General features: G+C 41.3%; 1 protein-coding gene and 1 long non-coding RNA gene across 4 annotated transcripts in view; both read right to left on the bottom strand.

Annotated features, from left to right (window-relative positions):
* Window positions 1-22,378, bottom strand: part of KCNAB1 (potassium voltage-gated channel subfamily A regulatory beta subunit 1) — a 319,197-nt gene that overhangs the window by 135,702 nt on the left and 161,117 nt on the right. The window lies entirely within an intron of this gene.
* LOC140696008 (uncharacterized) lies at window positions 21,815-22,359 on the bottom strand. The gene is made up of 2 exons (XR_012071928.1): window positions 22,178-22,359; window positions 21,815-21,893 (listed from the first exon to the last, which is right to left on the bottom strand). It is a non-coding gene; the product is annotated as an uncharacterized lncRNA (long non-coding RNA).

The following is a 22,378-nucleotide window of genomic DNA, read 5'->3' as shown; positions in this document are numbered from 1 at the left end:
GCCAAGCAACACTGTTGGGACCAACCATCCCTGTCCGAAGAAGAGTTGAGATAAGTTCTAAAAATAGGGAGACACACTGAGAATAAACCAGCTTTTCTCAGCACTTTCCACGCACTTAGCTTGTTCTTCTGGAATCTTTACTGAGCCTCCCCCACTCCCCCATAAGCAATGACCTTGAAAAGCTATTTTCCTGGATTGGCAAGCCTTGCGTTTTCTTGGCTTCTCTGTCTCTCTCATTACACCTACGGGCATTTCTACCTCTGCATAAGACCTCTTTCCATCTCAGGATAGGCATTTCTTTCATTCAGCGTCAAGTCACCTTGTCAACTTTCATCCCCCCTCACTTCTGAGGGAAGGGAAGGAGGGGCTCTGGGTGGGCAGGTGGAAGTGCTGGGATCCGTGAAGGCTGCTGCCAAACTTGCACAGCCCTGTCAAGCCAGGCCTCCTACCTCACACACTTCTGAGCTCTCTGCTCCTCTCCCAGAATCGCTGGTTAGGAACAGGCATGTGATCTGATTTGGCCAATAAGAATTAGTTCTGATCATTCTTTTCAAATGAGAAGAGAAGGCCTCTTGACGGCCTCCATGCCTAAGAGTGAAGCCAAACAGAGGCATTCAGAGCTAAGGAAGGAAGGGAGACGAGGTCCTGATCCCCGTGATCCAGCTGCTCTGAAAACTAGATCCACCTTCAGACTTTTCAGGTATTGAGCCAATAACTCCCTTGTTTTTTTTAAGCAGGTTGCTTCATTCCACAAACCAGTGATTAATTTCTGTTTTCTTTGTTATCTGCAACAAAACAAGAATCCTACCCCTATCTGGGGAAAAAAGTGTCCTTCGCCCTATCCGCCAGTCTCCTTGAGCACGTCTCTTCCTATCCCCTTGGGCTCTTATTCTGCCATGATCTCCTCTCTCATCTCAGTGCCTTGTGTTTTCCTCAAGTCTCTTACACTCTTATAAAAGAAAAACAAAAACAAAAACAAAACAAAAGCAAAAAACCTCCCTCCATTGTATCCTCAGCTCTCCCATTGCCTTGGCTACCCCCAGACTCTCCCTTCTCTTTCCAGCCAAGTTTACCCAAGTCCTCCGATCTCAGAGTCTTTCTTTTTACCTCTCGTTACTCTTTAACCAACCACTGTCTAGCTTCTTTCCCGCACTTCATTAGAACTGTGCTCGTTAAAACCAGAGGTGACTTCCCAACAGTCCTTGGCTGCAGTTGCCGATTGGTCCCCGTCTTCTCTAACTCCTCCATTGGCCTCACCTGTATTTTTCATCCTCTCCCTCCTGATTATCCTCCGCAGTCTGACCTTTGCTTTCTAATCTTTGCCATGTTGCATCTTCTGTCCCCTGCTGCAGGGTTGGTCTCCAGGTTTGGTCCTCCCTCCACTCTCGTCCCTTCTGTCTCTGCTCTCTCCTCCTGGGGGTGACTTCATCTGCTCCAGTGCCTTCTGCTAGTGTTCACACGCTGCCTCTAGCTTGCTCCTGTGTTCCATTTGAGCATTTCCAATTGCCCGTGGATACCCTGCTGAGCAGGTTATGGGGACCTCACGGTTACAGAGCCCCACACATAGTAGATGCTCAATAAAGAACTATTAAAAGCATAAATGAAAGCCTCACCAGCATGTAAGACACCGAACTTGAGGCACAAAGAATTTCCTGTCATCCCGGCAAAGTTACCTTGAATTTCTGTGCTTTTGCACATGGTTTCCCCACTATCATCTTTTCCTTCAAGTGCCTACTATGCTGCCTGTTTTTCCTTCAAATATCAATTCAAGCGTTACTTCTGCTGGGAATCCTTCCCTAGGGAACACATACCTGCACATATACAGCACACACACACAACTTATTTTCTTTAGCCTCTGGGATGCCATAATACCTTATAATTCATTTTTAAAAGAATTATAACACTTATTATATTGTTTTGATTTGCTTAATTATGTTTTGGTTCGTGTCACTAGACAACAAACAAGTTCTGGTCTTATCTCCGCCCCTCACCAGTCGCATAATGTTCCTAAAGTCATTTAACTTCTTGGAGCATCATTTTCCCCACCTAATGATTAGAAGCAGTAACACCAGCCCAGTTTCCATCATGGAAGCAGCTTGGAATGAGAGGCTGCATACGGATGGGCTTGGTAAGTGCTACAAAGGAGAGTTGTAGCTTCTGCAAGGAACAGAGAGTCATAAAAAGTGCATTTTATTCCTTATTCTGCTGCCCTGTGAAACTAGAGTTACTTTTTGTATTTGAAGAAATCTGGGTTGTGGAATAGGGGAGACAATGCATGCAACATTGCTTTGTAAAGTGTGAAGGTCTAATGCAGTGCATTGTTACTTTATTATTATTTTGTCTTAAGTGACCTTTTCTGAACACAAAACCAAATGAAACTACATCAGTGCAATGGTCAATAAAGGGAGGAGTAAGGGAGACTTACACATTAAGTATAGCCCTTCTACATTTATATCACAGGAGTGACATCGGCTTAACATTTTAAATTTATGTTGCCTATCATGAGAGCTCACTTTTACTGAGCACTTAACTTAAACTGCATTAAAAAAAAAATCTAACCTTTACAACAAGGTATTGAAGTAGGTATTGATAGTACCCCCACTTTATACATAAAGAAAAGGCACAGGAAAGTTGAGTAACTTGGCCAAGGTCAAACAGGTGTAAGTGGCAGAGCCGGGTGTGGCACCCATGTCTGTCTCAGCAGGGCTGAAGTCCGTGCCACTCACTGCTGCCCTCTGCCGCCCGTCCCCAGTGGGAAAGGCAAAGGACCACCGGCTCCAAGACTCACGGATGCTGAGGGCTTCCTGCTGATGGAGCCCTACTTGAAGTTCTCTACCCCATGGGCCATAAAGGCTGATACCTCTGCCGTCGTTTTCCCCACAGAAAGCTTTTGGACAGGAACTACCTAGTGTTAGGAATTAAACCTCATTACTGGTGTACCTTCTAAAAGATGCTGTTTGACAAATAAACGCTTGCTATTTGCAAACTGTCATGAACAAATCAAGCTTCCCAAGACAAGTGAAATGTCCTCCAAGTGAGGTTTAAATGCTCAGCTAACTGAGGAGTTCATGGCCAAAATGTAGTGCAGAGAGGAGACACAAGTTAGTCTTTCACTCCTCCATCCCTATATTTCTCTTTCTACTTTAAGGCAGCATGTTCCCAGCAGAGTCACAGAATCAAGAGTTGAAGAATAGGAAGGTTCTCAGATACTCATCCAACCCTGTTCTTTGAGAAACTGAAGCTCAGAGAGGTTAAGTGAGTTTCCTAAGGCTACACAGCTGGTTAGCATCTGGTCACTGCCTATTGGTGAGTAACCTTTAAGACTTAAATCATCCAATGTTCACAACAGCTCTATAAGGTAGGTACCGTTAAATCATCTCCCCCATTTACAGGTGAAGAAACTGAAGTATCAAGATTGGATAACTTGCCCAGTGAAAGCAGAGCCAGGATTCTACCCCAGGCCATTGGCTCCTCTTAACTTCTTCCTTCTCCTAGTCTTTAATGACATACTCCGTTTTCACACAGGACAGCCACAGCTGGGGAGCCTGTCCCTTGCCTGGCCTGCACAGATAAGACAAAGACTTTAAGGACCCTCCTCTGATCAGTACCTGAGGTATGTTAAGTCACTTTTGTTTTTGGTTGCCAAGGCTATCCCAGTGGGGCCTGGAAAGGCCATTTGCTCCAGGCCTGCTGACCATGAACGGCCTCATATTTAGACCTTTGACATTCCTCTTACCGCGGCCAAACACAAAGTCTCAGAGAGACGTAGACAAGGTGGAAATAAATGATCTCATCACACAGCCTGACAACAGAGCTCATCTTAAAAACTCAGTATGTGTTTTTTTAACATAAATTCTATTATGTTTCTGTGACTGACAATTATTTTACACTTTACATTTCATGTTAAAAGTGTGGATTTATAGGATAGAAAGGTTTAAAAGCACTTTAGTTTTGTAACCTTCATTTTTGTATTTCTTCTTTTTGCTTTTACCCTTGAACTCCAAGGTCTCCCTTGAATTCAGAGAGGCTTTGACTCTTACTTCCTGAAGCCTCTCCAAATTATTATTTGTGGAAAATAAAAATAAGATTAAGCTCTCCATTTAAGGATTGGCTGCAGCAAGGGCGATTTAATCTGACCAGGTTTCACATACCCTGGGTCTCAGAAAATTTCCAAGGCTTTTTTGGTGTTCTTCCCCCACCCAACTGTAATTGTTTTTCAGCAGAAAAAATTGCTTTGAGGATTTGTCCTGTTCTGTTGTGTTGAAATAACAAAAGAAGACAGTTTCAGCTGCTCAGCTGCCTTGAAATCTTCCTTTTAGACTAGAAGCTCAGAACTGCCTGTGTTTTCCAAGTTAGGAAGCTACTAACTGGTCAGGTGCTGCCCTTTATAATAAATTTCATAATAAAATATTCCCCTTTCTGCTAATATGCATTCAGCCCACAAGCACTTATTAAACGTTCACAACGTGCCCGGCATGTGCTGCCCTCTGGCAGATTGAAGATTTGTAAGAGAGGTAAAACTTGAGAGAGGACTGTGTGTTGTCACCAATCGTTAATCTTCCTTTTCACATTTTATTATTGTAATAAATAACTGTAAGTCTCTGGCTTGCTGGAGACCAGTGAGGTCCTCCAGGACAGAGATGCTGCAAGTGATACATCTTAAACCCTATGCCTGGTCTAGCATAGACGGTCGATGAACATTTGTTTAACGAATGAAAAAAATGAAACAATCACAAGGCTTTGTCAATACTCTGCTGCAGTAAAATCAGTTTGAGACCATTTTGAGTATTCTCTAAGAAGCAAAGGTTTAAAGGCTCACTATTTTTTGTTTCATTGCCTTCTGGTTGTTAAGGATAGTTTCTGTGAAAAAAATTGACTTGGACTCTGTTACGTCGCATGCAGAAATAGAAATGACCATTATAATTCATTTCAACAGTTATTGGTTATACCGAGTATTTATTATATGCAAAATACTGTGAAAATTGGGTTTTACTAAAATTGATTCACATCGCAATTCATTTAAACCCTGGTTCCCCTGGTTTATTTATCACAGGGGGAAAAAAATCTACCATGAATACCCATCTTTCAAACTGTACTGCAATTCCTTGTAATGAGCTATAACGGAAAAGATTCTGAATCACACACACACACACATACACGTATGTCTGTATATTTGAATTGCTTTGCTGTACACGAGACTAGCATTTTAAATAGACTACACGTCAATAAAAAATAAGAATTAAAAACAAACAAACAAATTGCATTTCTGTTATTTTCCAAACGCTGTTATAGACCCTTGTCTGAGGTATTTTATTTTTCTCTAAGTGGAATCACGTCTCGGGAAGTGAAACAACAGTGTCAGCAGGCGAGACGATCTCCAGAGGAAGACGGGAGTATTGACCGGCTCAGGGGATTTCAGCAGAGGAGCAGAATGGGGGAGGGCAGGGGTTGGGAGAGGAAAGGAGCCAATCTTTGCTGAATGAACCTCCCTACTTGACTTGACCCTCACAGGCATCCTGTGGTGACCACTGTGGATCCCAGGTTTTTCAGATAAGGAAACTGGAGCTAAGCGGTTAATCTTTGCAAAGTCACAGAGCTGGTAAGTGGCAAGGCTGAGATTTGAACCCAGGTCTGCTGCCTCCCCGGGCCATATTGCTCTCTAACCAATTTCCTTGACTCCTTGAGGGGGATGGTGGGAGAGGCACAATTCAGGGAAGGCTTTAATTCCTCAACCCTAGAGGTCAGGGATCGACCCTCAGCTTCTTTTGTCTCTGGTTTCCCTCCCTTTCCAGTGACCTGGTTCAGTCCTGTACATCGGTTTCTGCTAGATGGATTTTGAATGAACAAATACCATTCCAGAGCCCTCATCCTTCTTAGTGCCCTGTGGCATTAAAAACACGTCCTTGGAGTGCTTAATTTTATAATCCTGGCACTGAGCTTTTGGTATTACTGATTATTTCAGTGCTAAAAAGAGAGAAAGATAAATACTGTATGATAGCACTTTTATGTGGAATCTAAAATGTAGCAGAAATGAACTTACTTTTAAAACAGAAACAGACTCACATAGTAAACAAACTTATGGTTACCAAAGGTGTGGGGGAAGGGATAAATCAGCAGTATGGGATTAGCAGATATGCATTACCATATATAAAACAGATAAACAAGAAGGATTTGCTGTATAGCACAGGGAACTATATTCAATATCTTGTAATCACCTATAATGGAAAAGAATTGAAAAAAAAAAGAATATATATGTATCTGACTTACTTTGCTATACACCTGAAAGTAATATAATATTGTAAATCAACTATACTTCAATAAAAATTTTCAAAAATCACATATTTCAAAAAATATTTTCAGGCAGAAATAATACATTTCATGATAATTTACAAAGGATTTTACTTTACAGCCCCACTTAACTTTTTGGAGCTGTATTTGAAAGACCTCTTGTTTTGGTCTTTGCTTTTCTCCCTGACCTTGTCCCATAAGCCTCCTTCCCTGAGTAGCTCCAACAGCCCTGACCTGTGAGGATCCGTACTGACCTCAGAGGAGGATGAGTGTAGGTGCTGATCCAGCTCAAGGTCAACTCCTCCTGCCCTCCTAGCGCCAAAATGCCGCAGCACTGGCTGTCGGAACGGAGGGGGAGTTTTACCTCTATACTGGGAAATTTCTGTAAGAGGCACAGACTGCCCGAGGGAATTCAAAGTGAAATCATTCTATTGTCCCTGTTTCTGAAAACTTTAGTTTTAAGTGCAAACAGCCTTATTGATATTTAGCAAATCTTTGGCCTTTAAAACCTGACTTGTCTGTAATTTTTTTTATTTCTTAGAATTAATCTGCTATGATGTGATGGAACAATGTGAGAACTGACAAAAACATTAAGATAATGTAAGACAAATGAATGTGAAGGTTTGAACATAAATTTTATGTAGGACAAGACTACCATTTTTTTCCCTTAAATATTTGTTTAAACTTAACTACATCACTTCTCTACGACTGAGTGTATAAGGTCCAAGAGCTTTTGTGGATTCTGTTTTCTGAACTGTGTCAAAGAAGCTCTCCCTGTAAACCCAGGGGCTTCTCCTACAATGAGATGTGAGTTTAAAGCACACATCCTCATTTGGTGAGGTTTGGAGAAGGAGCTGGGCTAGCAGTTTCTTCCTTTTTCCCTTTATTATTTAATTCTTCCCTACCAGCCTCTTAAAAAAAGGTTTTTGGTAGGTTTACAATGCAAGCTGTGCATTTCTGTTCCACCTGGAGCTGGAGAGAATGAGCACACAGATATCTTCTGTCCCAGCGATGCTACTACCATGTATGTTAGAGAAATGAATACATCTGCTCACAAAAATACGTGAAAAGAATGTTCATGGTGGCTTTTAAATAAAAACTTATTGCAAACAACCCTAATGTCCATCAACAATAAAATGGATAAGTAAACCATGGTATATAATGGAATGTCGTCCGGGAATGAAAAAGATCAAACCATTGACATACACAACAGCACGGATGAATCTCAGACCTGCAATATGATGCAAAAGAAGCCAGACCCGAAAGGCTACATTCTGTTTGATTTCATTTATGTGAACTTACAGAACAAGGAAAACTAATACATGGCAGTGGAAATCAGAATAGCGGTTACCTCTGGGGAGGTGGTATTGACTGGGAAGAGGTATGAGGGAAGCATCTGGGGAGATGGAGACGTTATTAGATCTTGACCTGCCTGCGTTCCAGGAGTGTCTACAGATGAAAAAATTTATCAAGTTGTGCACTGAATATATATGCACTTTATCACATGTAAGTTATATATCAATAGAAATATTAATGAAAGAAACAAAATTGTAGTGAGAAAAACTATCCATCGATGCTTTACCATGAAGTTTGGGGATGTAATTATTTCTGCATTTCCTTTGCTAAGGGGCAAATTCTGCACCGTTTCGTGTACTAGACATTGTGTTAGCAGTTTTATCTTCCCTTTTAATTCTCACTCCTACCTGGGAGTTGTGCAGAACAGTATAAGTTAATTAGTCTGAAGTGACACTGCAAATAGACGTCAGAGTGGGACCTGCAGCCAGGACGTGTTGGTGCCAGGAAGGGTGCCCTTTCCACTCATCGAGCTGCTTTCCTACTTTATTTGCGAATAAACATAAACAAGCAAAGGGTGAAGCTCTTTCCAAACAACAAGCAAGAGTAGAAGACAACAGAGGGTCTTCATCAGAAGACACTCTAACCCTCTTTGGGTGGCTCACCATGTCCACTTTATGTACAGATTGACTCCTTGAGATTTCAGGAGCACAGGGCACTGCTCCTTCCAAGGTTGCCAGATAAAATACAGGATTCCTGGTTAAACTTGAATTTCAGACAAACAACAGATAATTTTTTTAAATATAAGTTTGTCCAAAGTATTACACAGAGGATGTTTATACTGAAAACTTATCGGTGATTTATCTAAAGATCCAAATTTATCTGAGATCCAAATTTAACTAGGCAATTGTGGTTTTACTCGCTAAATTTGGAAACTTACCCTGCTTCTAGCCCATCTTTTTTCATGATACACATACATCCTACAGCCTTTCATTCCACATTCAGAGCCTTTCATTCCACATTCCAAGCAAACATACAATCACAGCCTTGAAGGAGTTTTGATGAGGAAAGGAGAATTGTGGAGCCCTGGGGCTCAGGGTAGGGAAAGGGAAATTTTCCCGCCGAAACTTTTGTTTCATTCATTTTTTGCTGAAAGATCTTTAAACTTCAAGAAATGGGGGAAGAAAGATCTCCTAGCTTTGTAAATGAATTATGACAGAGCCCCTTTGCACTTCTGGTTTATTTGTCTGCAGTGTTGGAGGTTGGGTGGTGGAGGGGTTAAACACTGGGTCCCACTTACTCCTTCATGGTGTTGTGCCATTTCCATTTGGCAATTTGTTAAGCAAAATGAAGAGTCTCCTCAAAACTGCCAACTACTAAAACAGCACCAGCTGCAATTTTTGAATTATCGATTTTTTGAGGGATGATTGATTTTTCATATTCTCCAGACAGCTTCTTTTATAAACAGATGATTTGTGTCACGGTAGTCAGGTGCGTCTGAGATGCCACTTACCAGGGAGGGGGATTGTTAAGGGTACTTATCATTCATGCAAAGGACTTCTATGAACTACAGAAGTTTCTGAAGTTTTTCCATTTAAATTCAAGAATCTAATTGACCTGGCCAGGTATCGGATTAGCCACAATGACACAATTTTGACTCTCTGCTTCTCTCGCAGGTTTCCTGCAATTCTCCAGGGACTGGGTCCTTTCCTTCTGTTAACTATATGCTTATTCTCAGTAGCTACATAATACTATTTTTGAGAGCTATGTGGTTTACATGCAAATGCAGTAAAACTTTAAAATGAGACACACACAACCTACATGCTGCATGAGAGTTCACAGTGAGCTAAGTAGTTTCCTGTTTGAATGTTAATAAAACAAAATTAAGATGCAGAGATACTGGATTCCCCTTTGACTGGGTAATGTTTCCAAATCATAGCTCTAAACGTGGGCTCAGGTGGCAGGGCAGCCGTCTTTGCTGCAGGCTCTGGAGTGTTCCTCCTGTTAATTTAAGGAACCAGGTGCTTGGAATTCTCAATTCCCGATTCAGAGTTCTCCCTCAAACGACCGTAGGAGATGCTATGGCTGTTGAGAGCTGGGTGTTCCACTGGTGTACTTGCCATTCCCGCTGGAACCATCATGTCCTACTTCACCAACCCCACGACCTCAGGTCAAAATTCCCTTCTCTATGTTCTTCTTTCTTAATATATGTCTACTGAGCACTTACTGTGGACCAGCCCTCTTCCAGGTACAGGGAATTTGAACAAGGCAGCCAGCATCCCTACTGTTAAGGAGCTCCTGTTTCAGCAGAGGGGACAAACCACAAATCAGTGACTAAATACATCAGTCCAGGTTTCCTCCCTCTACCATCCTCTAGCATTGTCCTTCTACACTTTCAGTTTCTGCTCAAAATTCGCCCTCTTTTCACCCTGCCATTTGTTTTAAACATGATAGAAGGAAGGACAGAACAGACAGTCTCAAAAGAGAAACTGCAGGCCATAAATGCTGACTATTTTCCATCTTCAGTTTTCATCAAAATGCCATATTGCACGCATGTTGCACACACTGTGCTGTTTGTACATCAGTTATAATAATTTTTGTCAACATTTGAGAGCCAAGAACATCTACCATCTTTCATTAACTTTTATGTCAGGGGCCAAGTAGGGAACAAAATACTAAGTGCTCAATAGAGAGAAAGAGAAAAGCTGGGGGGAGGCGTGTCTTCCCCTCCTGTCCCAGTCTTTCTGAATAGTGAGCCCACCCGGCCGAGCCAGAAGTGTGTTCACCCCTCGCACACTCCCAGTCCTCACAAACAATTTAATTCCTGCAATTTTTCAAAATGTGTTTGCCTAGGTCATGTCTGGTCTGTATCCATTTGGATTCTATGCAATTGTAAACTCTGAGAGGTTGGGACCTTGTCTATTTTAATTTATTTTGGGAAGGGTGAGGCTGAGGCCAAAGGCTTTGCAAGATCGTGCGCAATGAGAAGGAGAAATTCAAGATGGAAAGGCTCAGGCTCTTCCTGACAAAACGGTTTGATGTGTCCTGGCCCCCGAGGCCCTCCCCAAATCCCAACAGAGAAAGGGCACAAGGCATGGCCTGGCAGAAGCCTAGACTCAAAGGAAGATAAAAAGAAAATATCCAAGTGCGGAAGCATGCAGTCGCTGTGATAACAATTGTAGAAAAAGTACTGGTGCTTCAGGGCGAACACGGGGAAGGGGTGCCAACTAGGAGAGCTGTCTCAGAAAGGGAGAATTTGGGCGCATTAAAAGTGCCTTAATAATACTCCTGACACTTCGTGGGGCTAAGGGAAGTTTAATGGCAATTAGCATCTTCCTTAGGTCAGGAGGAAGAGGAGCCTCTTGCCCTTTATGTCTCCTGTTCTACTCTATACAAATAGTTTTTGACACTATTTACATACCAGACACCTGACACATGTTCTGTCATTTAGCATCCCAACTGTCTTATGAAATAGGTACCAGTGCTACCACCGACTCCATTTTTACCATTTAGTAAATGAGAAACCAAGAGCTTTGGCAAATTGATGGGCATCACAGAGCAAGTAATTGATAGAGGCAGGATATGAACCCAGGACATGTTAGTTCACAGCCCTGCTCTTAACTCTTACTACACAGCCTGGATTTGGGGCAAGCTCCCTGTTTCTGGGACAACAAACACTAGAAAAAGCCTGAATTTCCTCTTCCTTTTCCCAGCTCTGATCTAATTCCCTCACGTAACTCTTACCGTTCATTTTGAGAAAGGACAATCCACATCCTCACCACTGATGGATTGTGTTTGATATTTAGTTTTGATTTTACTTCCTTCCTGCATGTCATCCTTCCTATGACCTCTCCTTGGACAACCCCTTCCCTGACAGTCGAGTATAAAGAGACTTTTAATGAAATAGATGTTTGAACATTGCCTCTTTTTCCCATTCAGAGGCTGTGTTTATTTGTGTCTCTGCTTTAAACCACACAAAGGCATCCTCATTTCTGTGCTGAGGGGCACCTACGCCAGATTAATTCCTAATGCGTGTGGTCATGAGCTGATGATCATTTGATATTCATCAAAGGACATGGTTTCATGCACAGCTGAGGTCTGAGGGGAGAACTGCTGACATGAAAAATGGACTTAGCTTAACTAGAACTAAGCACTATACCCTGGTGTTCAAATACAACTCATTTATCACAAAAACATCTCAATTGCTCAGAAGAGGGTAAAGGACTGTGCAAGTTTAGACTCTTATTTGTCCAACTCAGCCTGAAGCCAGAGGAAGGGAACAGATTGCCTCTGATACTTCCTTCAGATTGATAATTCTGTACCCTCTTCGCCATGCTACCCTGGCCATCACTCTTAACAATACAAGAATTGAGCAGGTAGTGCTAGAGAGAGTGCTAAGTATTGCGTAGAACAGACAGAAAATAAGCATTCAAATGTCAAGTGTATAGGCAAAATGCACCCGGGCCACTGCACTGGACTTGCAGTTTGTCACTTGTGTTTAGCTGTTGAAATGGAAGTGGAGTCGTGAGTCCTGTCTTGGAGCATTCTAGTCTTGAAGGACATGAGCTGTTGTTGAGATTCTGCACCATTCCACGTAGTTGCCTTGCAAAGGGTACCAGAACATGCCACCCTAAAATGTGCCACTATGGCACATGGATTATTTTGAGCTGAAGGCAATCAAGACCCAGGAGATTCAGGAAAAACTGTTACCTCTTCTTTGTCTGAAAGAATTTAGACGGGGGGGGGGGGTCTGCCCCCAAAAGGAGCTAATACCAGAGAGAATTTTTATCAGAAAGACTTAAAAGCAGGGCGAGCAAACATTGGCTCTTCTTATCTTCCTGTGACTTACCCTCCTCCCCTTTGAAGCCCCAGGACCCTCGTCCTTCCTAGCACAGGGCGGCACAGAAGCCTTAGATTGCCTGACTGCCTTTGGGTCTCATATTTTTATAGGCTGCCATATGTACAAAAATAAATTTTTCTCCTATAATCTATCTTAAGTCGATTTTTATTGTTTGACCAGCCACAGAACCTAAAAGCGTAGAAGGAAAATTTTCCTCCCCTACACTTGTAAACATTTCTAACTATGATAAAAATGACTGTTGAAGTGTAGAATTCACAGATGTCTTAACACTTACTCCTGCATTAAGCACTATGCTTGATCAGATTCAACTGGATTATTCATAAATGAGCAGATAAAATGCTAAATGAAAACATCTTCAGTTAATAATATAATTGGTTTTGGCTGGACATACAGTCAGAGAAGCAAAAACAAATGAACAAATGGGTAATTACCCAAAGTACTAAAATCTTCAAGGTTGAACCTGATAAGGTATAACTGCTTAAACTGTGGCATTTGAAATAAGTTTCCCAGAGAGTTACTTATTTTTACCTGATACACATTAGTGTTATAAATTTTCAATGTGATCTGGGGCTAAATTAATTCATTTTTCTGAGACAAGGTGATGGTTTCTCTAGTTAATCTAATTAACCTCACATCGGGCATCTAGGCACTCACACTGGAGCGCCAGTTAAACAGATCTGTTGTCACTGCTCTTCTGTGGCAGTTCAGGGGACAATATCGTGACTCTTGACTCACATGACCAGAAAATCAGCTTCCACAGGCCACACCTGAGACGGTTCTGAGAACAGAACCGGAATTCTCAGAGTGGACTGCTCTCACTCTCAGAATTGTTGTCTGGCTCCTAATGAATTTACCAACAGAAGACATTACCACAAATAAATTGTTTGAAGTTGGTGTGAGAGTAAAATTCTAAATAGCACTTTTTTCCTAGCAGCCAGTAGGCCCATAATTAAATAAAACTCTCTGGAGAGTTAATATTCCCCCCTCTTTACTCAATGATAATAGAGATAACTCAAATGCTAATGAAACCCGTAGTAGTGCGTATCGCCGAGCATTAGTTCTGCGTCCTGTGCTTTTGTAAGTACTTTACATGGATTACCTCAATCCTCACGTCAAGGTATGACGCAGATAATATTATTATTTCCAATTTTCAGATGAGGAAACTGAACTACAGAGAGGGCTCAATTAAGGTCATGTAATTAGTCAGGATTAAAACCCAGACAATTTGTCCCCAGCAATCTTGCCCTTAAGTTTGATGCCACACTGTTTCAAAAACAGCAGGAATATAAAGGTTTGATACTTCATCAGATGTTCGAGTTCACATGAGTACAGGATAGATGCTAAGGTTTTCCTTTGCATTTGACTGTTCCTTCACTCCTCTTTCCTACCTACAGAGTTGTCTCTGATTACAATAGCAATCACACATCAATTTAGAAAATTGTGCAGAAGAGCGTAAATAGGAAATGACCCTCCAGTGTTAAACAGGGAGACAGACAGACAGATACGAATAGATGTACATGTAGATGTCAATATACAGATATAGATGGACAGACAAGTCCAGGTAGAGAGAGGTGATAGGCAGATGGATAAAGCTCCATAAAAACAGTATCTTTATTTTATTTACTGTAGTACTTCAATCTCCTGGAACAGTGCTTGGCACAGGGTCGGGGCTCATAAGATCTGTTTAATGAATATGGATAAACAATTCACGTACTTATTCCAAAAACATTAATTCAGAGCCTTCTCTGTGCCAAGCACCGTTCTGAGCAGAGGGGCTACAGCAGTGATAAACAGAGATCCCTGCCCTTGTGGAGCTTATATGCTAGTGGGGACAGGCTGACAATAAACTGAACAAATTATATATAAGCTTGTGTGTGTGTGTGCACATATGTACACACCTACACACATACCAAGTGCTAGCAATGTCAAATGGCGATAAGTTTCAGGAATAAAGAGGAAGCAGGGAAGGGGGGATGAGGAGTGGGGGTGGGAGCCCTCTATGAAATGGGGAGCTGTGAAGACCTCACTCAACGGTGCCCTTTGAGAGATGAGACCTGAAATCGGTGAAGGGGGAGCCGAGTGGGAGGCTGGGGAAGAACAGGCAGGGAGATGCAAGCACAAGGCACTGGAGCATGAGGGGACTTGGTCCACGTGAGGAGCACCCAGGGGCCCCTACGGCAGGAGCAGAGTGAACAGAGGTGAGGAGAATGAAGACGGCCAGGAAGTACTGGGGAGCTTTGCTGGACCACTGTAAGGGCTTTGGCTTTGACTCTGAGTGGATTGGGAGACATTGGAGGGCTCTGCACAGAGCAGTGACGCGAAATGACTTAAGCTTTAAAAGGATCCCTCTGGCTGCTGGGTTGCAAGTAGGCTACGTGAGGGCAGCAGCAGTGGGACCAGTTAGGAGAGTGTGGCGGTAACCCTGGGAGGGATGGGAGCTTGAGTTGGATGGTAGCAGCAGCGGAGGTGAGGAACAGTTGGAATCTGGGTATATTTTGAAGGAAGAGCCCATGACATTTGCTGACAGATCAGGTATGGGGCAGGAGGGAGAAAGAGTCAAAAATGATTTCAAAATTTTTGGCTTGTATAATTAGAAGGCTGGAGGAAATTAGCTGTCATTAATTGAGATGGGAAACGCTGGAGGAAAGGTGGCGGGTGAGGGGAGGGGAGATCAGGAGTTTGGTTTGGACGTGGGAAGTCTGAGATCTAAGCAGAGCTGTCAAGAGAGCAGTTGCAGGGCTAAATCCAGAGCCTGAGGGAGAAATTCAGGTTGGGTACCATGATATGAATATTCTCTTACAAAATGTAGATTATCTTATGAATAATATAGTAATCCACTGTTTTCATGTAACAAAATATTACGAACATTTTCCTCATGTGGTTAAATAAGATTATACATATTTAAAATGAATATTAGCCAAACACTTAAGGTTAAGAATAGCCCTGGAAAACCACATTTGTTATCTTGTTTAATCTCACACGAATACCACAATGTAGTTATTTTGATGCTCATTGACAGATGAGGAAACAGAGGCTTTGATGAGGTAAAAATGACTTGCTTAAGGTCACCACCAGCAGGTGGAGGGACAGGATACAAACTTGTATTTTCCAGGGCTTTTTCTACATCACATTTGCCTCCAAAGTATTATTCCCAGTTTCTCTTTTCTTGAACTATGACAAATCTATAGAAGGTTTATTGCAGTTAAATATCTGTTAAGTATCTCAGGATGTTGCTCAAAAATAGAATCTGTAATGACACACTCTACGTATTGCATAACATGGTGATGTGTAACTTCTACCTAATCTGATCATCTGCAGATGGCACAACTTCACCTAATGGTGTGCACACACCACGGTGATTATTTCCTCCATGTTACATGAGCAAATCACTCATTGCTTTCCTGGTGTCCTTGCTCCCTTTTGTCCTCTTGGATCTTGGTTGAAGGTCACTAACCTTCCTAATCTCGAGGCAATAAGAGCCCACTGATCTGAGCTGATGAGCTGGAAGGAAATCATTGCTTATTCACAAGGCATCACCCTTTGAAACCCCTTTAAGAACCAGCATCAGTTTGCTATGGGGGAGGAGGGACAAGGTGTAAGGTCATCACAACCTCTCTCAGTCATGGGAGCTTGGCCTCTTATGTCCCTTCTGAGCCACAGCCTGAGGCCCATGAGACCATAGGGTGCTGACGAGGCAGCTGAGAAGAGGAGAAACTGGGGAGGTGGGGGGAGGAAAAAGTCATGAGTTCGTACAGAAAAGCAGAAAAGTGACCACCAGCAGAATTTTTCTGCAGTGCAGCGGGCTGCATTCAGCTTTAATGTGGACCACAGAATGACTAAAACACCTACTTTTAGAAGAAGGTCTGCAGGTAATATATACTCCTCCTCAGAATGGAATTGGAATAGTGCTGCTGTACCTTCCTATGATATAAGCCCAAGATTTGTGTTTTTAAAAATAAATATTTTTTTTGCCAAATCATACAAAGCATTTTCTCTTTTGAGTCCTGTAGGATGTGCTGCCCTTAAAATAGTCATATTTTATGTATAGTGGGTATGTCATTCTTTGTTAATAAGCTTTGTAAGAGCCTAAAACAATACTGATCAACTCTGCTGTTTCTTGAGGACTTTCCATCCACCAGATCCCCTGAGAAGTGTTTTAAATACTGACTCATTTCCTTCTCATAGAAACCATGTTTCACTGATGGGGAAACTGAGCCATCTTTTCTCGTGGGAGGCGACATGGATGGGAAGAGGGGGAGCTGAAGTCTGACCCAAAGCCTGGCTCAAGCTCTTTCTTAAAAAAAAAAAAAAAAAAGAGGGAGGGAAATTGAGGATAACTGATTGCAATCATTTCCGCAGGTATATGCAGTGTTTTCTAATTTGTACGAAAACTTGCAGCCTTTCCCAAGGGACTTCCAATGAAAGATCCAAGTTGTTGGGAGCTGGTTTGCAGTGACAGAGAGGCAACCTGAGGGAGGGGCAGGGCAGGGCAGGAGGTGAGAAAACAGCGAGGTGAGATGGCCCCAGCTTCCTCTGGGCTCCTCCTCTGGCTTTTCGACTCTCCTTCACTCAGCAGGGCCCAGAGCACAATTTCCTCTCTCCCTATCTCCTTCCCTTCCTACCATGCCAACCTCATAGGAGAAATGGAGCTTACATGACTCTGGACAGCTGATGGAAGGACAGAAATGACCAACCAAAATTATGTCATGGCCTTAGGCTTGGGGTTTTTTTTATTTGTCATTGGTGTTGCTTTCATTTAAATGAAGGGATGATGTGGAATAATCAAGAAAAATTCTTAAGCCTCATTTTGCCAAAAGTTCTAATCCTTTAAAATAAATCCACCTGCAGGGACATTCATAATGGCTCAAAAGATGAACAGATTCATTGTTGTAAATCTGTGCTGTCTAATAGTGTAGCTTACAGACACATGGGACTATTGTTTACTCAAAATGTAGCTAATGTTACTGAGAAACTGAATTTTTAACATTTAATTTTCCAATCCCTCTCAAAATACTAATGGCATTTTTCACAGAATGAGAAAAAATAGTTATAAATTTTGTATAGAAACATATAAGACCCTAAATAGTCCAAACAATCTTGAGAAAGAAGAATAAGCTGGAGGAAACACTCCCTGATTTCAAACTGTACTACAAAGCTACAGTAATCAAAACAGGATGGTACTGGCACAAAATCAGACGCATACGATCCATGAAACAGAATAGAGAGCCCAGAAATGAACCCGCACTCACACTGGCAATTAATCTACACACAAGAGGCAAGAATAGACAATGGGGGAAAACAATCTCTTTAGTAAATGGTATTGGGAGAACTGGACAGCTACATGCAAAAGCATCAAACTGGACTATTTTTTCACACCATATACAAAAATAAAGTCAAAATGGATTAAAGACTTAAATGTAAGGATTAAACTGTAAAACTTCTAGAAGAAAACATAGGCAGTATACTCTTTGACACTGGTCTTTTGGATCTGTTTGCTCAGTCAGGGGAAACAAAAGCAAAAATAAACCAAAGGGACTACATCAACTTAAAAATGTTTTGCATAGCTAAGGAAATAATCAACAAAACAAAAAGGTCACCTACTGAATAAGAAAAGATACTTGCAAACGATGTATTTGATAAGGGGTTAATACCCAAAATATACAAAGAACCCATATAACTCAACATCAAAAGAAAAAAAACAAAAAACAGAAAACCCAAACAACCCAATTAAAAAATGGACAGAAGATCTGAAGAGACATTTTTCCAAAGAAGACATACAGATGGCCAACAGGCCCATGAAAAAATACTCAGCATCACCAATCATCAGGGAAATACAAATCAAAACCACAATGAGATATCACCTCACACCTGGTGTGATAGACTACCATCCAAAAGGCAACAAAAAACAAGCGTTGGTGAGGATATGGAGAAAGGGGAGCCCTCATGCGTTGTTAGTGGGAATGTGAATTGGTGCAGTCACTATGGAAAATAGAGTGGAGATTCCTCCAAAAATTAAAAGTGTAACTACCATTGGATCCAGCAATTCCACTCCTGTGTATTTAACCAAACAAAAGGAAAACACTAATAAGAAAAGATACATGCACCGTTATGTTCATTGCAGCATTATTTACAACAGTCAACATATGGAAGCAACCTAAGTGCCCATGAACAGATGAATGAATAAAGAAGATGTGAGATATACAAAGCTCAGCCATAAAAAAGAATAAAATCTTGCCATTCACAACATGGATGGAGCTAAGGATATTATGCCAAATGAAATAAGTCAGAGAAAGACAAGTTTCACTTATATGTGAAATCTAAAAAACAAAACAAAGGAATAAACAGAACAGAAACACAGTCACGGATACAGAGAATAATCTGGTGGTTGTCAAAAGGAAAGAGAGTGGAGGGAAGAGAGAAATAGGTGAGAGAGATTAAAAGGTACAAACTTTCAGCTGCAAAATAAATGAGTCACAGGTATGAAACGTACAGTGTGGGGAATATAGTTAATAACTATGCAATATCTTTGTATGGTGACAGGTGGTAACTGGACTTATTGTGGTGATCATTTTGGAATGTGTAGAAATATCGAATCATTATGTTGTGTAACAGGAACTAACATGGTACTGTAGGTCACCTATACTCAGAAACAAACAAACAAACTCATAGGAAAAAGGGTCAGATTTGTGGTTACCAGAGCTTGGGGGAGGGGGAATTGGATGAAGATACTGAAAAGGTACAAGCTTTCAGTTATAAGATAAGTGAGTACAAGGGATGTAATGTACTACCTGATAAATATAGTTAATACTCCTGCATATTGTATATGAAAGTTCTTGAGAGAGTAAATCCTAAGATTTTTCATCACAAGGGAAAAAATTCAAACCATCAAACAGTATTCTGAGCATCAAATAGGCTTTGGCAAGTTTTTAAGATGTGAATTGCCTAGAAGAGAAAACAGTAAGAATCTTGTACTACACACAATGCAGAGTCATTAGGTTTATGAAACATTACACCATCATACAGAGACAAAAAATGGAATTTTGAGGAGCCCATAAAAACAATTAGTATTTCCTCTTATAGCTCATACACTATGACTTTCTTTTTGACCTAGATCTCCATTTGAAACTTCCCACTCATTGCAACAAAAGCCTCTTCTCAGACCAGCCAGAGGATTAAGAACTTTCAACACGTTTATTAAGAAACAGCATACACCAATTCAAGCTCGGCTCACAGAATCCGGAGTCTTCAGAACAAGTGCGTGCGTGCGTGTGTGTGTGTGTGTGTGTGTGTGTGTGTGAGAGAGAGAGAGAGCAAGAGAAAGTACATGTTCGTGAAAACGTTCATATTTCACGACTTTGGCATGGAGATTTTGTTTGTTTCTTCCACTTCGCTATCTCAAATAAACACCCACCACATCACAACACACCAGAGGCATTCTGCCAACTGAGTGGGCAATTCAGGGAACTCCCTGCTGCTGTAACTTGGGAAGACAGAGACAACAAGATAGAAACATTCATCTTGTAAGCTACTTCTGACACCGCAAAACCTCTCCTCTAACATGGTCCTTCATCATTGCTAGAGAAATTCTGCTCTTTGAGACCTTCTTTTCTACACTGGTAAAAGACATTGGGCAGAAATTTGTGCAGAAATAGGTGCATCCTGGGTTTACAAAAGGCAGTAAGTGAAGATCAGAATGCTTGGGTTTAATTGTGCCTGATTGCTGATGGTCCCCAGACCCCCTGTGACTCTCTGGGACCATCAGATGATCCCTGTCTCTTCTATGGTCAAGAGAATAATATAAAGCACCTTCAAAGAGTTTTGGAAGTAAATACTATATTTAAGAAATGAAGACAGATTTTAAATTATATTTTTATGGTCATCACCTTTGCCTTACCCGGTGTGTTTCTTGTGAAAATTGGTTTTACAGAGTGAAGAGTTTTCCCACTCATATTCACCCCTCTCTGTAAGTGATGTATTAATATAGGTCTCCATGTTTTTCTTCCTCGGTGACCTCTAACTTGGGGTCACATTTTCTGTAGTGTGAAAATCCAAGAAATTTAGAATAATGAAATAATAATATAATATGAGGTTCTGAGGGTTCAAAATCAAATCCCCTAAAGATGATTGTAGGTGAGTATCAAAAAACATGTACATTATACAAATACTTTCAAACTGAATTTTGATCACTGAGACAAGTTTACTCTTTGACAAAATTAGCAACAAGATTCTAAGTTTTGAGTCATGGAGTAAATATGATTTAGTTTAGTTCAGTTAGTTTAGTTTTGTACTAAAAAAAAAAACTTCCACCATGAATTTGCTTCAGTATTTCAATTAACAAGAACCTTTAAGGTAGATCAACATATTTAGGGCTAATTGTTTTACAAGAAGGCAAGTGGGGCATGGAACATGTGTGAGGAAGCTGGCCAAGCAGTGGAACACGCCCTTTACCTCAGTCTCATCATCTGTGACCTACCTCTCAGACGCCTTCCAGGCCACTGCATTAATGCTTGGGAGCCTGAGTTAGAGTCTAGGGACATGGGTCTCATTTCAGTGCTGGCAATTTAGGTAAATTAAAAATAGTAGATTTTTTGGTGCTATGTCATTCATTTGGTATAAAACATTTAGATCTTTCCAATCTGCATTTGTTTCTTCAAAAATGACAGCCCAAGTGTGAATATGCTCTTAAAAATCTTAAACAAATTGCACTGCAGAATCCATTTGTATGATACATTATTAATCTTTTAAAATGAAACATGAGTTCCTATAAATCACGTCTAACAGATATTGAAATATCAGTCGACTCCATCTCAAATGCCTTATTCCAAGGCAGCCAATTAGAAATGCCTTCACTTTCTCTCATCTGACACTGTAAATGAATAGTAACTGGGCTCCTAGGAAGAAAAAATTTCTTGAATGGAAATCTCTCATTTGGATATTTTGTGTGAACTAGTATCCTTTCTCAGGTAGCAGGTTTTGCTGGTTGAAAATTTGAATACAAACATATTGAGTCAAAGTAGACACATCACAAGTGTTAGAGCCTTAGTTTTTCTGGAACTAAACAGAGATGACTATTGAATTGAATATGGAATATTCAGCTGAAGATCCTCTACTTGCCCCACTGGCACTGGTATTCTTTGGGGATGGGATGTGCTTAGTCAAACAGGATTGGTGAGGTTAGCACAATTCTCCATTAGAGACAGACTGAGACATAACTTGGCAAGACAGGGAAAAAGAGGAGGGAGGGTACAGCTCAGTGGTAGAGTGTACGCTTAGCATGCACAAAGTCCTGTTCAATCCCCAGTATCTCCATTAAAAAAATAAAACAATAACAACAAAGCCAAATAAAAAATAAAATACATTAAAAACTCAGGAAACGGGTAATGAACCATTTTTACTCTGTTTTGGGGGCTTCATTCTAATGTTCCTTAAGGTTCCTCACCTGCCTTCCTCACTGCAAAAAAAAAAAAAAGGGTAATTGACATTTTTAACTCACTGTATTTGGGCCAGGTGATCTGAGGCTTAAATATTTTTGAAGACATTATGGCAACATGTTCATGGTAGACAGCCTCTAACATCCTCCAACCAACCCTGCTTTCTAGCGTTCACACCCTCGTGGAATCCTCTCCCTTTGAGTGTGGGCCAGACTCAGTGACGTGCTTCTAACAAACAGAATACAGCAAAAGTGATGGGATGCCACCTTCAGGACCCGGCTTCCTTCTGCCCTCTCTTGCTCACCCTCTCTCACTCTTTCTGATGGAATCCAGCCTGTCATGAGCTGCTCCACAGAGAGGACTGTGTGGCAAGGAACTGAGGGAGGCCTCTGGCCGACAGCCTGAGGAGCTGTCCTATGTGGGAGCGTGGGAGTGCATTTGGAAGTGGATCTTCCCCCAGCTGAGCCTTGAGATACTGCTGCCCAGGCTGACCCTTGACTGTCAG

This window comes from Vicugna pacos, chromosome 1 (genome assembly GCF_048564905.1).
Source record: "Vicugna pacos chromosome 1, VicPac4, whole genome shotgun sequence".
In the NCBI taxonomy this organism is placed as follows: Eukaryota; Metazoa; Chordata; class Mammalia; order Artiodactyla; family Camelidae; genus Vicugna; species Vicugna pacos.
This window is presented reverse-complemented; position numbering and strand designations above follow the sequence as displayed.